Source organism: Hordeum vulgare, chromosome 3H, assembly GCF_904849725.1.
Source record: "Hordeum vulgare subsp. vulgare chromosome 3H, MorexV3_pseudomolecules_assembly, whole genome shotgun sequence".
Classification (NCBI taxonomy): domain Eukaryota; kingdom Viridiplantae; phylum Streptophyta; class Magnoliopsida; order Poales; family Poaceae; genus Hordeum; species Hordeum vulgare.
This window is the reverse complement of record NC_058520.1, coordinates 103797102-103813008: the sequence shown is the minus strand read 5'-3', so window position 1 is coordinate 103813008 and position 15907 is coordinate 103797102.

Here is a 15907-nt window from a genome sequence, read left to right as displayed (position 1 = left end):
GAGTCTGATATTCTTCAAGCATAGCTCTTGCCATTTCAACCAGAGTCCTGTTCTTCCTTTCGACGACACCATTCTGCTCAGGAGTATAAGGAGCAGATAATTCGTGAGTAATACCAAGTTCAACAAGATAATCATCAAGACGAGTGTTTTTGAACTCGGTTCCATTATCACTCCTGATATGTTTGATCTTGGTGCCAAATATCGTCGAGGCCCTTGAAGAAAATCATTTGAAGATTTCCTGCACTTCAGTTTTATACACTATGATATGCAGCCATGTATATCTGGAATAATCATCAACTATGAAAAAGCCATATAAAGATGATGCATTGGTTAGTGTGGCATAGTGCGTAGGTCCAAGTAGATCCATATGAAGCAATTCGAATGGACATGTAGTGGTCATGATAGTCTTCGAGGGATGCTTGGATGTGGTCATGTTCCCAGATTCACAAGCACCGCAGAGATGATCCTTGAGGAATTTGAATTATTCGATGCCGATGACATGCTTCTTCTTCGCGAGCGTGTGCAAATTCCTCATGCCTGCATGACCTAGTCTTCGGTGCCACAACCATCCTTCTGAGGTTTATGCTAGTAAGCAAGTGGCTGGTGGAGGACCTGTAGAGAAATCAACAATGTACAAATCCCCTCTTCTTACACCTTCGAAGACTTTGGATCTGTCAGATTCCATGATGACTACACATCTATATCTACCAAAGATAACAATCATATCAAGATCACAAAGCATCAAGACTGACATGAGGTTAAAACCATGGGATTCAACAAGCATCACTTTGTCCATATACCTATCCTTGGAAATAGCCACTTTGCCAAGTCCCAATACCTTGCTTTTACCTTTGTCAGCATATGTGATTTGCTTCAGAGGTGATGGAGTTAGTGGCATATTCAACAGTAAGCTTTTATCACCAGTCATGTGATGTGTGCAGCCACTATCAAGAACCCACTCAGTATTCTTGGGTTTGTCATCCTGCAGATGAATTAGTACAGCTTACCATCTCCTATGCTTCAGATTTGAAGAATATGATATTAATTTCATCAGATAAGAATTTCATCACAACAGAAATATAAGGACGTGTGAAATATTTCTATTTCATCAATCATTAGCTGGCGTCCTACCAAGCATTTCCTCAGGTCTCCAGCAAATTCTTCAGATAATGATTTTCATCTGGAGACCTGACCTGCAGAAGTGATTAGTTCGATTTCTTCACCACCCACATCTGAAGGGGTGGCAAAGCATTCATCATCCTGCGAGCACCATATAAAAAGGTGGCATTGAAGCTAATGCACTTCTCTTAACAGTAGGCGGGGTTAAAGTACTCATATGAATATGCACAGAACTGGTTTGGGAATTTATGAACATAATGATTTGAAGAGTAGCGCTCGTACTCATATTCCTTGTAATTTCCCTGCATGTTAGACGCATTAGCACGGGTACGAGCATAATTTTGACCAGTTGAGGATTTTAATCCTCTTGAAGACTTTGGTCCTCCTGAGGAATTTGATCTGGGGTTCAGATTCTTCAGTGGTGGTGTCATGAGGACATTCACCTGAAGATTTTCAAGACAGCTTTTGGGAACCCAGATTTTCCTCAAGGGAGGGCCATTCCTGCAGTTAGTTCGAACATATCGAGCAAATACTTCACCAGATTGATTTTTGAACAGTTTATAGTTGGAGTCAAATGACTCATCTAAGGAATAGGATAGTTCACATGAAAACCCAGTTAGATTAGATGGATCAAAAGGAGGCCTAGTAGCAACAACCTATGAGGTTTTGGGATAGTGCTCAGGTTTCCAATACGATTCATCTCCATTTAATTTCCTCTCAAAGGCAATTCCTTCTTTCCTCGGGTTCCTGTTCAAGATCTGCTTTTTCAGCACATCACAAAGGGTTTGATGTCCTTTGAAGCTTTTGTATATGCATGTCACATACAATTCCTTCAACCCTGCATTTTCATCAGTAACATTTGTGTTTTCCTCAAGTGAGGAAATAGACACAACAGGTGCAGTTGAAGAATTTGTAGCAATAGTAGCATTTGATGATTCTGGTGAGGAATTAGCAGTTTCGCGTTCAATGCATTTAAGACATGGAGGAATGAATTCAACTTGACCATCGCTGATCTGTTGAGCTAGTAATGAATCATTTTCCATACGAAGATCATCATGAGACATCCTCAGCTTCTCAAGATCAAGCTTCCTTTGTAGAAATTCACAGGAAAGCTTCTCATGACCAGTGAGGAGTGTATCATAACGATCCTGAAGATTATCAAATCTAGACTGAAGACTTTTCACATCTTCACTGAGGATTTGGGTAAGGTTCACTTCATCATTCAATAGATCATCACTTTTATCTAGCAGTTTCTGAAGCTTTTCCAGGGCAGTTTGTTGTTTAGTGGCAATGATAGCAAGTTTACTGTAACTGGGTTTTTTGTAATCATCAGGTTCACAGTCACTTGAATTAGAGGAGGAGGCATTAGTTGGTACCTTTGAACCTTTCGCCATGAAGCAATAGGTTGGAGCGAAGTCATCAGCATAGTCATCAGTGTGGATGGTGCAATCATTTTCTTCAATATTAAAGATTGACTTGCTGACGAAAGTGGTTGCCAGTGCAAGACTAGCCTGTCCGGATTCTAAGTCTTCATCAGAACCCTCTTCTTCATCACCTTCCTTGATTGTGCCTCTGAGTCCATTTCCTTGGGAATAAGTGCCCGAGCCTTTCTGAAACTAGTGTTCTTGTGCGATGAGGGCTTTGAAGATGAGGATTTTGAAGATTTCTTCTTCTTCTTCGAGTCATCACAACTGTCATCCTTGTATTTCTTCTTCTTTGATTCCTTTCCCCAACGGGGACAATCAGCAATGTAATGACCTAATTTCTTGCACTTGTGGCAGGTTCGTTTCTTGTAGTCCTCAGATGAAGATTCTGATTTCCTCATGTATCTTCTTGAAGATTTACCGAACTGGCCACGTCGTGTAAATCTCTGCAATTTCCTTACGATTATTGCAAGCTCATGTCCAAATTCTTCAGGGTCACCAATGTTGTCATCTGTGTCTTCTTCTTCAGATGAGGAAATTGCTCTAGCCTTCAGTGCACGTGGTCTGGAATAGCTTGGTCCATATAGATCTTTCTTTTCTTCTTGCTGGAATTCATGAGTATTTAGCCTTTCGAGTATATCAGCTGGATCAAGCATCTTGTAGTCTGGTCTTTCTTGAATCATGAGAACTAAAGTATCAAATGAAGAATCCAAAGATCTCAGTAGTTTCTTCACAACTTAGTGATCAGTGATGTCTCGAGCTCCGAGTGCTTGCAGTTCATTTGATATGTCACCGAGGCGATCAAAGGTGTCTTGGCAACTTTCATTGTCATGTCTCTTAAAGCGATTGAAGAGATTGCGAAGAGTATCAACACGAGAGTCATGCTGGGTTGATACTCCTTCATTTACTTTGCACAGTCTCTCCCAGATCAGTGTTGCAGAGCCCAAAGCACTTACTCTTCCAAACTGGCCTGGGCTCAGATGGCCACAGATGATATTCTTCGCTTGAGAATCGAGTTGCTTGAATTTCTTCACATCAGCAGCAGAGACACTAGCAGAGATGATGGGGACTCCATGTTCCACAATATACCAGAGATCATTATCAATAGCTTGTAGATGCATTTGCATTTTGTTCTTCCAGAAGGGAAAGTTCTTTCCTTCGAAGGTAGGACATGCTACAGTCACATTAAACATGCCTGCAGTCGACATAACTAAAACTCCAGGTGGTTAAACCAAAATCACACAGAACAAGGGAGTACCTTGCTTTGATACCAATTGAAAGTGTGTTATATCGACTAGAGGGGGGTGAATAGGAGATTTTTAGAATTTCATCACTGAGAAAATTCCTTTTGAGGAAATTCCTCACTGATGACTAACTTACAGCGGAAACAGTAAAGGATCAGAAGTGCAAAGTTTCACAACAACAGTTTTTCAGAGTGAGGAATGTGAAAACAGATTGCACTGTGAGCAGGCACGTAGAATACAGATGAGGATTAACTGACGTGAAGAATTTGGGGTTGAGGAAATTCAGAGAATATCTTCAGCAAATTCTTCAAAAAGTAGCAGTGAAAGTCATCAACACATAATTCAAGGAAAGTAAGGAGTTGAGGAATAAGAACCCGTTTCTCAGTGAAGACAGTCGTTGATGACCCAGTTCCAACTGTTGTGACAGTCGTACATCTTGTTTGGAGCGGCTTGGTATTGAAACCAAAGGACACACAGTCCTGGGACACACAATCCCTACCGTGTTCTCCTTGGGCTAAGAACACACAGTCCTCGCCCAACACTCGTGGTAAGTCTTCAGGGCAGACTTCCAAACCCTCACAAACTTGGTCACCCGGCGATTGACTGCTGGAAAGCTCTAGACCATGAGGCCTAAGCGTCTGGAGGATGCACAGTCCTCAAAGGTAAAAGGCTTCAGTCCCACACAGGAACAACTTCTTCAGTGATGCTCAATCACTAGGTTTTGTTTGTGGTTTCGGTGTATGGGGTATTTCCTTAATGATGAATTACTCTCGAAGACTCTGAGGAATTGGGTTGCTCTTATGACAAGTGTCAGTTTCTAATGGAGCAGCCAACCAGCTAATGGTTGTGGGGGGTGGCTATTTATAGCCTGGGAGCATCCCAACATTATTTGACACTAATGCCCTTAAATAATATGACCATTGGAGTGGATAAGACCAATGACTTGGCGTGGCTATCGAAACAGTCGGAACCCTCAACTCTGAGAGTCCTCATGTCACTCGTATTCCTCACTTGAGGCTTTTGGTCGGATTAGGCTTGGGTTGAGCTTCATGAGGAAATTCATTCCAAAGTGTAACTTCGACCCCCTTTAACAGTACGGTGTTCCTATTACTCAAATGCAAAGAAAATAAACAGAAAGAGTAAATCTTCATGCTTCAAAGTCTTCAAAATGATTTTCTTTAGGTCACACCGAATTCCTCGATTTCAGTATCTTCATGAGGAATATCAATTTCATCGCAGATTCCTCGCGATTCATTTCTTCAGCTTTAGACCAATTTCTTCAACCGAAGATCTATATTTTTAGGGGTCAATATTCTTCAAATATCTCAAACTCCTCAATGACTTATATGTAACATCCCAATTTTCCTAATTGGGAATGTTTTACATTGTAGCTACGCATCTATGCATATCGATTGAAATAAATTTAGCACTTGATTTCTTCGTCTTTTGATTTGCATTTCCATTTTTCCTTGCACGAGAAACGCCCGGAGAAATACTCTCTTGCACGCAAGAGAGAGAGCGGAGGAAAATGACCCTCCAAAGTGTGGGCAATTTCTGAAATATTGGAGCCAAGAAATACAAAGTTTATTTGCAAAAATATTTACAAAAAGAAAAGAAAGCAAATTTGGGAATTCTGAAAAAACATTTTTTAAAAGTTTTTATTTTGCTTTGGAAAAATGTTATTCGGGTAGAGGATATTTTTCTGAATTTTTTGGTATATAATCCCTATATTAAATATTTTTATTTATTTCCTTTTATTCGCTTTTGTTTTCTGTTTCGGAATAGGTTTAAAAATAGGAAAGTTTTAGCCGCCGCCCCGAGCGCATTATAAGGCCATGGGCCGAATCTCCACCGCCGGGACCGAATCCCTTAGGATTCGGCCGACCGACCCTGCCCCACCCGCCTCTCTCCCACTGCCGCTGGGCCCCGCTGGCCGACTCCCTCCACCCCGTCGGCCATCTCCTTCCTCCTTCCAAAAAATCCATGCCGAGACCGAGCCGAGTCCCTGGAACTCGGGATCCTCCCCGATTCCCTCCTTTCTTTCCTTCCCCACCCCCTCCTGGCCTATAAGTACCCCCCCCCCCCCGCCCCCGGCAGCCCCGTTCCTCCCATCGCCTCGCCGAACCGCTGCCGCCCCGAGCCCCTGCCGCGACCTCGCCGGCAAGCCCGAGCTCCTCCACTTCGGCCCCCTGGAGCAGCACCCCGGAGCCGCTCCCCACTCCGCCCGACGCCTCCCCTCGGTGGAGGACTACCGCCGCCACCGCCCCGTCCTCTCTACCGCCCCCCGGATCCCTCTCCTCGCCGGCGACCACCTCTTCCCCGCCGGAGTGCCAGTCCAGCCACGGTAGTTCCTCTCTCTCTCTGTGTTGTTCTTTCTTTTTTTCTTTTCTTTTGTAGCCCTTAGATCTTTATTAGATGGTTTAGATTAGTTCCTAGAATACCTCTTTGGTTTAGAGTAGAAAACCGGTGGTTTTAGTTCACTTATTCTTTAGCTAGCAAGTTTTGCTAGTCCTCGGCCGTTTGCTCCTAACCTTGCAACAAACACCCTCCGCAGCCTATCGCAACACGCCACGTATACCCCCTGTTAGTTACTAGTTAGCTTCATTTTTTCTACCTATTTGCAAAAACAGAAAAGTTTCTGTTTTGTTTTGGCCACAACTTTTGATCCCGAAATCCCATGACATTGATTCTTGTTACAGTAGACTCCAATTTTTCTGTAGTTTTTAAAAACATATAATTTGTCTATGTTTGAAATTTTCAAATATAAGTTAGATCAGATTTAGTTTAAACCTTGTTTTGCCTATTCCAGGAGTTTAAAAAACGATTTTGAGTTGATTCCTTTTGCTACTGCTTCCTAGTGATTAAATATTACTGTGGTAGAAGTTTCAAAAATTTTAAATTATTTTTGCTGGTGTTTTCAACAGAAACAAGTTTCTGCCATAACGATGCGTGATGAATTCTTTTACTTAGGCTTTAGCAAATCCTTACTTGTGATGTTATTTTTACTTGTTGCTTGATTGAAGTGCTTATGGTGTGTTTTGTGTTTGTATCGGTAGATCATCCGGAGTGCGAAGTGTGTTACTTAGAAGCGCTTGAGCAAGACAGCTATCATCAAGGCAAGTCATTTTGATCATGTTATTTACCTATGTTTTCGATGCATGGTAGATCACCTTTCTTTGCCCATTTGCATGCTGCCTAGGTACTTGGAAACTTTAGTATAAGTTGTAGTATCATGTGGTAGGCACACAACAACCCCGATACATGGCCCGGGACGACAATTCCTGAATGCTATGCTTGAGTAGACGGGTTTTCGGTTGAGTGTATATCACGAGTGACGCGAGGTTGATTAAATAATCAAGACCGGCTAAGACAAGATTTTCAAGACCTCAGACACAATGCAACTCTGGGTGAAGGACGGTTGATCGGCTCCCTGGAGAACCCAGTGGATGCCCGGGATGCTGGAGAGGCCATGTCATCCTCCGGAAAGCTTCACCCAGGCTCGAAGAGACGGATGGAGACTTCAAGACTCAAGGCTTACCTGCACAGCCACAAGTCATTATGGGCTCTGGCTTGGTTGGACAACGCGGCGACTCTGGACAGGCGGTGCTAGCAGATGTAGAAGAACGGTAGGAATGGATGGGCATCGACAGGGATTCAGAGGGACCCGTTGAAAGACCATGTTTTGATCATCCGGTCTTCAAACACCCTGAAGTGCGAGGACAAACCTGGAGGCGATCAAATCTTGTGGGGAACGTGTGCAAAACTCTGTAGAGTGCCCAACCTAATCGATTAGCCGTGTCCACGGTCATGGACAACTTGAGCCGAAGGCATTGAATTTCCCCTGAACTCTCGACACAACTTAATAATGATGTGGTGTTAACAACTATTCGGGTACGAGAATTGGTTGGCGGAACCATCTCGTTAACAACAAACAATGTAGTAATATTTTGCTTCCAACCCCTCTTGTTGTAGGATAAAACTGGCTTTATGCAAAACTTAGCCCCACAAGCCAAATATGCATGTAGAGATAGTTGATTTTTTTTACTCCTCTCTTTGATGACTTGCCGGCATATTCAATATGCTGACCTACACGGCTGCAACGTATCATGTTGCGGAGTACTTTTTCGACCAGGAGTGAGGCTACGTTCTACGCTCAGCGACATGCCCTTGGAGTCGGATGGACTCGTTTACCTGATGCTTCCGCTAGTCTTCGTTAGATATCTCATGAGATGGCCTTCAGCCACTTCATTGTAATAAAGTACTCTTTATGAGATTTCCATTAAAAAAGCTGTGTGATTGAACTCTTGAATATATACATTATGTACTGTGTGTGTACCAGCATGATCTTGGGATGGTACGGAAACACCAGAGGCTTGACTCGTCTTGAGTCGGGTCGCTACAGAAATGGTATTCAGAGCACACGCTGACCTCAGGACGTAACCTCTAGGAATGGAAAAGCCTTAGGAAGAAAACTATTTTCTCTTATGTCTATAAATATTCTATTTCCTCTTCTGATAATTTCTGACTTCTCTCCGATTTTCCAATGTTTAGATGGCCACCTTTGTCCCTGTTAAGTTCACGGAGTTTTGCCAGCCTGACACCACTATGCCGTTCGGAAAGGAGCTGGTGCAGATCACCAAGGATTTGAGGATTGCTCTGCCAACTATCACAGGGAAGCCAACTTCGTCTTACCCAGAGGATTCACGCTACAGGATCGAGGTGCACGTTCCCGGAAGGACATTCTAGCCGCGCGCTGAGCCGATGGATTTCAAGTTCATCGCACCCAACTGGATTCTCGGAAGGGACATGGCGATCCATTGTGCACTCGGACGTATCAAGGAAGAATACAAAGGCTGCCCTATTTCTCCAGACCTATTCACCATATCCCGGAGAAACGAAGACGGAGATATCATCTCAAGCAAGACCAAGGACGCTCTCTTGTATTATGCCCAGACCTTTGGAGAAGCACAGCGGGACTCTGGAGCATCGTGTGATCAAGGACGCCTAGAAGATCAAGCAACTGTCACTCCGCGAGCTTGAACTTGAAGAAGCAGCCCGAGATGCCCACTATGAACATGAACTGGAGGTGAAGGACTTTCTGGAGCGGATCGAGAAGCTGAAGACTCGAGTTGCATACCTGGAGGAGGAACTAGACATGGGCGAGAACCTTCATCCGGAAGGAGACGTAGCCCCCTTAATCAGCAACGACGAGGACTATGAAGAAAGCTCCACCGAAGGACCCATCACCATGCTTTTCTGAGGAGGACACTTAGACTAGACCACCAAATTTACTTTATCGTTATACGTTTTAGGCCGATGTTTAGGATTATCGAATTTTGTATCCCAGTGTGAACCTTTGTGACGATATTGAATAAAATGTGTGGTGTGGTACTTGTGTGTTGCATTCATATGGGTAGTGTAATGACTCTTAGACCATTGTTCTATGCTAATCTCACCACTCTACAAACATCAGATGCCTCCGAGACGCGCCCCTGAGTCCAACTTTCCGCCGGAACTCACCCAGTTGATCCAGCAACAAAACACCCTGATGCAGCTGATCATCTAGAACTAGAACAATAACAACAACCATCATCCACCCCAGGCTGACAATCTCACCCGTTTCCTGAGGTTGAACCCTCCAACTTTCTCCAGCAGCATTGAGCCCATTGTGGCAGATGATTGGCTCCGCAACATGGAGCGTGAACTTATCACTGCTGGTTGTTCTGAAGCTGAGAAGGTGCGCTTTTCCGCGCATCAACTTGAAGGCCCTGCAGCTGCTTGGTGGGAGAACTACACCACCACTTATCCCATTGCTGGAGTCACTTGGGAGCAATTCAAGCAAGCCTTCCGCACTGCGCATGTCTCAGCTGGTGCAGTGAGTCTGAAGAAGCGTGATTTTTGCAACTTACGCCAGGGGAATCGCTCTGTGGCCCAGTACGTCGATGAATTCAGCATGCTCGCCCGTTATGCACCTGGAGATGTGGCCGATGATGCGGCCAAGCAGGAAAAGTTCCTGCAGGGACTCAATGATGAGCTAAGCATTCAGTTGACTGTAGCCACCTTCAACAACTACCAGGAGCTGGTTGATAAGGCCCTCATCTTGGAGGGGAAACACCAGCAGATGGAGAACCGCAAGCGAAAGTATGGGGTTGGAAAGTTCAACTCCGGCACTCAGCAGAAGCCTTGCTACACCCCTTATTCAGGGAATACCGGGACTGGATCCGGTAAGTTTGGAGGACACACTCAACATAACCACCCGGTGCACAACCATGGAGGCCACAACCATGGAGGAAATGGGAACCACCGCAAGAACAGCAACTTCAAGAATGGCGGTACTGGCACTCAGCAACATTCAGCTCCAGCTTAGAAGGATCTGACTCACGTCACCTGCTTCAAGTGTCAGAAGATGGGACACTATGCCACTGAATGTCCCCAGAACAAGCAGGGAAATGGAAACGGCAACGGCAACTCTGCAGCAAAGAAGCCCAATCCTTTTCCTCGAGCTCAGGTGAACCACATTGATGTTGAAGAGGTCTACGATCACCCCGATACTGTGGTTGGTAAGTTTTTGCTAAATTCACGTCCAGTATTGGTACTTTTTGATTTTGGTGCAACACATTCATTCATATCAAGGGTAGTTGTGGAAAAGTATAGTTTGCCAACTAGAACCCTCAGCCAGCCTATTAAGGTCAGTTCCCCAGGAGGCATGATGACAGCCGGGATAGGATGCCATGCTTTGAGTCTCAACATCGGGAACCATAATTTTCCCACCGACCTCATCGTATTAGAGTCCTAGGGATTGGATGTAATCCTAGGCATGGATTGGTTGGCCAAGTATGAAGGGAATATCGATTGTGCCCTTAAGTCTATTTTGCTCACCACCCCCGAGCAGAAGCGGATTAAGTACGTGTCTCAGTGCCCGACACGGAGTAAGCGAGTAAACTCTCTCACAGGAGTAGTCCAGGAGGAAGTACCGATTGTACAGGAGTACCCAGATGTATTTCCGGAGGAATTGCCGGGCATGCCACCCGATAGAGAGATTGAGTTCTTGATTGAGCTATTGCCCGGAACAACCCCGATATCCAAGAGACCTTATCGGATGCCCGCAAATGACTTGATAGAAATCAAGAAGCAAATTAAGGAGTTATTGGACAAAGGGTATATTTGCCCAAGTTCTTCACCTTGGGGAGCCCAGTGCTCTTGGTTGAAAAGAAGGACAAGTCCTTGAGAATGGTTGTCGATTATCGTGCATTGAACGATGTGACCATCAAGAACAAGTACCCCTTGCCGATGATCAATGATCTGTTTGATCACTTAGTTGGAGCTCGCGTATTCTCAAAGATCGATCTTCGATCCGGGTATCATCCGTTGAAAATTCGTGAACAGGATATACCCAAGACAGCCTTCACCACTCGGTACGGCTTGTATGAGTACACGGTCATGTCATTTGGACTGACTAATGCTCCGGCATATTTTATGAATCTGATGAACAAGGTATTTATGGAATACTTGGACAAGTTTGTAGTGGTGTTCATCGATGACATACTGATATTCTCCAAGAACGAAGAGGAACACAAGGAACACCTGCGTCTAGTTCTGGAGAAGCTTCGAGAGCATAAGCAATACGCAAAGTTCAGCAAATGTGAGTTTTGGTTGAAGGAAGTCGGATTCCTCGAACACGTCATCTCAGGAGAAGGCATAGCAGTGGACCCTGCCAAGGTCGCAGCAGTCACCGAATGGGTAGCACCCACTTCAGTCAAGGAGATCCGCAGTTTCCTCGGACTTGCCGGATATTACCGGAGGTTCATTGAGAATTTCTCAAAGATTGCCAAGCCCATGACAGAGTTGTTGAAGAAGGAATCCAAGTATATTTGAACTGAGGAATGTGAAACCAGTTTTCAAGAGCTGAAGAAACGTCTTGTTACAGCCCCAGTGCTGATATTGCAGAACATTCGGAAGGATTTCCAGGTTTATTGTGGCGCTTCTCGTCAAGGACTCGGAGGAGTGCTCATGCAAGAAGGCAAAGTTGTAGCCTATGCATCCAGACAGCTCAGACCTCATGAGTTGAATTATGCCACACATGACTTGGAACTAGCAGCCGTAGTGCAAGCTCTCAAGACCTGGAGACATTTCCTGATCAGAAATAGTTGTGATGTTTACACTGATTACAAGAGCCTGAAATATATCTTCACCCAGAAGGAGTTGAACCTCAGACAGAGGCGATGTCTGGAGTTGATCAAGGACTATGACATGAGATTACATTATCACCCAGGCAAGGCAAATGTTGTAGCCGATGCGTTGAGCCGCAAGAGTTATGTGAACACACTCATAGCTGGACGATTACCCCAGGAATTAGTCGACGACCTCCGAGAGCTCAAATTGGAAATAGTTCCAAGAGGATTTGTTGCCACTATGGAAATTCAGTCTACTTTGACAGAAAAGATCCGCGAAGCACATAAATCAGACAAGGAGATAGCTGAGATTAAGCAGAAAATGGAAGACAGGAAGGCTAAAGGTTTTCGTGAGGATGAACACGGAACTTTATGGTTTGAGGATCGCATCTATGTGCCCAATGATCCCGAATTCAGGAAGTTGATACTTCAGGAGGCCCATGATTCCCCGTACTCGATACACCCCGGCAACACCAAGATGTATCTGGATCTGAAAGAAAGTTTCTGGTGGACATGATTGAAGAAAGACATTGCCGAGTTCGTAGCAATATGCGATGTTTGTCAGCGAGTAAAAGCCGAGCATCAGAAGCCAGCAGGTTTGCTCCAACCTCTACCAATACCCGAGTGGAAATGGGAAAAGCTTGGTATGGACTTCATCACAGGATTACCCAGGACCCGTTCTGGCTATGATTCTATTTGGGTTGTGGTCGATCGTTTGACCAAGGTAGCTCACTTCATTCCGGTGAAGACTACTTACACGAGTGCCAAGCTGGCCAAGATATATATGACGAGGATTGTATGTCTGCACGGAGTACCGAAGAGCATTGTGTCAGATAGAGGGACTCAGTTCACATCAAAATTTTGGCACCAACTGCATGAAACCTTGGGAACAAGACTGGAGTTCAGTACCGCTTTTCACCCACAGACAGATGGACAGACCTGGGTCTAGTTGGGATGACGATTTACCTTATGCCGAGTTCTCATACAACAATAGCTACCAGACCAGTTTGAAGATGGCCCCTTTCGAAGCTCTATACGGAAGGAGGTGCAGAACACCATTGATGTGGGATGGAGTTGGAGACCGACAGCTTTTTGGTCCCGACCTTATCCGAGATTCTGAAGAGAAGGTCAAGCTAATTCGTGACAGACTCAAGATAGCTCAGTCCAGGCAGAAGAGTTATGCTGACAGCAAATGCAAGGAAGTAACGTACGAAGTGAGAGACCGAGCATATCTTCGGGTGTCTCCACTTCGAGGAATCAAGAGATTCGGTGTGAAAGGAAAATTAGCACCTCGTTTCATTGGCCCCTACAAAATTCTTGAACGTGGAGGCAAAGTTGCATACAAACTAGAACTACCAGAAGGATTGTCCGGAGTTCATGATGTCTTCCATGTTTCCCAGTTGAAGAAATGCGCCGCTGAGATGGCCGATGTTCCGTTGAGAGATACAGTGCCCCTAGAGGCCATACAGCTTGACAGTGATCTGACATATGAGGAGAAACCCATCAGGATTCTCGAGACTGCCAATAGAGTTACCCGCAGCAAGATCATCATGTTCTGCAAGGTGTTGTGGAGCCACCACACCGAGGAAGAAGCCACCTGGGAACGAGAAAAGGATCTTCGTCGAGACCACCCACACCTATTTTCTAGCCAACCCGAATCTTAAGGTGGGTAGGTTTGTAACATCCCAATTTTCCTAATTGGGAATGTTTTACATTGTAGCTAAGCATCTATGCATATCGTTTGAAATAAATTTAGCACTTGATTTCTTCGTCTTTTGATTTGCATTACCATTTTTCCTCGCACGAGAAATGCCCGGAGAAATACTCTCTTGCACGCAAGAGAGAGAGCGGAGGAAAATGACCCTCCAAAGTGCGGGCAATTTCTGAAATATTGGAGCCAAGAAATACAAAGTTTATTTTCAAAAATATTTACAAAAAGAAAATAAAGCAAATTTGGGAATTTCTGGAAAAACATTTTTTAAAAGTTTTTATTTTTGCTTTCGAAAAATGTTATTCGGGAAGAGGATATTTTTCCGATTTTTTTCGTATATAATACCCTAGATTAAATATTTTTATTGATTTCCTTTTATTCGTTTTTGTTTTCTGTTTCGGAATAGGTTTAAAAATAGGAAAGTTTTAGCCGCCGCCACGAGCGCATTATAAGGCCATGGGCCGAATCTCCACCGCCGGGACCGAATCCCTTAGGATTCGGCCGACCGACCCTGCCCCACCCGCCTCTCTCCCACTGCCGCTGGGCCCCGCTGGCCGACTCCCTCCACCCCGTCGGCCATCTCCTTCCTCCTTCCAAAAAATCCATGCCGAGACCGAGCCGAGTCCCTGGAACTCGGGATCCTCGCCGATTCCCTCCTCTCTTTCCTTCCCCACCACCTCCTGGCCTATAAGTACCCCCCCCCCCCGCCCCCGGCAGCCCCGTTCCTCCCATCGCCTCGCCGAACCGCCGCCGCCCCGAGCCCCTGCCGCGACCTCGCCGGCAAGCCCGAGCTCCTCCACTTCGGCCCCCTGGAGCAGCACCCCGGAGCCGCTCCCCACTCCGCCCGACGCCTCCCCTCGGTGGAGGACTGCCGCCGCCACCGCCCCGTCCTATCCACCGCCCCCCGGAGCCCTCCCCTCGCCGGCGACCACCTCTCCCCCGCCGGAGTGCCAGCCCAGCCATGGTAGCTCCTCTCTCTCTGTTGTTCTTTCTTTTTTTCTTCTCTTTTGCAGCCCTTAGATCTTTATTAGATGGTTTAGATTAGTTCCTAGAATACCTCTTTGGTTTAGAGTAGAAAACCGGCAGTTTTAGTTCACTTATTCTTTAGCCATCAAGTTTTGCTAGTCCTCGGCCGTTTGCTCCTAACCTTGCAACAAACACCCTCCGCAGCCTATCGCAACACGCCACGTATACCCCCTGTTAGTTACTAGTTAGCTTCATTTTTTCTACCTATTTGCAAAAACAGAAAAGTTTCTGTTTTGTTTTGGCCACAACTTTTGATCCCGAAATCCAATGACATTGATTCTTGTTACAGTAGACTCCAATTTTTCTGTAGTTTTTAAAAACATATAATTTGTCTATGTTTGAAATTTGCAAATATAAGTTAGATCAGATTTAGTTTAAACCTTGTTTTGCCTATTCCAGGAGTTTAAAAAATGATTTTGAGTTGATTCCTTTTGCTACTGCTTCCTAGTGATTAAATATTACTGTGGTAGAAGTTTCAAAATTTTTAAAGTATTTTTGCTGGTGTTTTCAACAGAAACAAGTTTCTTCCATAACGACGCGTGATGAATTCTTTTACTTAGGCGTTAGCAAATCCTTACTTGTGATGTTATTTTTACTTGTTGCTTGATTGAAGTGCTTATGGTGCATTTTGTGTTTGTATCGGTAGATCATCCGGAGTGCGAAGCGTGTTACTTAGAAGCGCTTGAGCTAGACAGCTATCATCAAGGCAAGTCATTTTGATCATGTTATTTACCTATGTTTTTGATGCATGGTAGATCACCTTTCTTTGCCCATTTGCATGCTGCCTAGGTACTTGGAAACTTTAGTATAAATTGTAGTATCATGTGGTAGGCACACAACAACCCCGATACATGGCCCGGGACGACAATTCCTGAATGCTATGCTTGAGTAGACGGGTTTTCGGTTGAGTGTATATCACGAGTGATGCGAGGTTGATTCAATAATCAAGACCGGCTAAGACAAGATTTTCAAGACCTCGGACGCAATGCAAATCTGGGTGAAGGACGGTTGATCGGCTCCCTGGAGAACCCAGTGGATGCCCGGGATGCTGGAGAGGCCATGTCATCCTGCGGAAAGCTTCACCCAGGCTCGAAGAGACGGATGGAGACTTCAAGATTCAAGGCTTACCTGCACAGCCACAATTCATTATGGGCTCTGGCTTGGTTGGACAACGCGGCGACTCTGGACAGGCGGTGCTAGCAGATGTAGAAG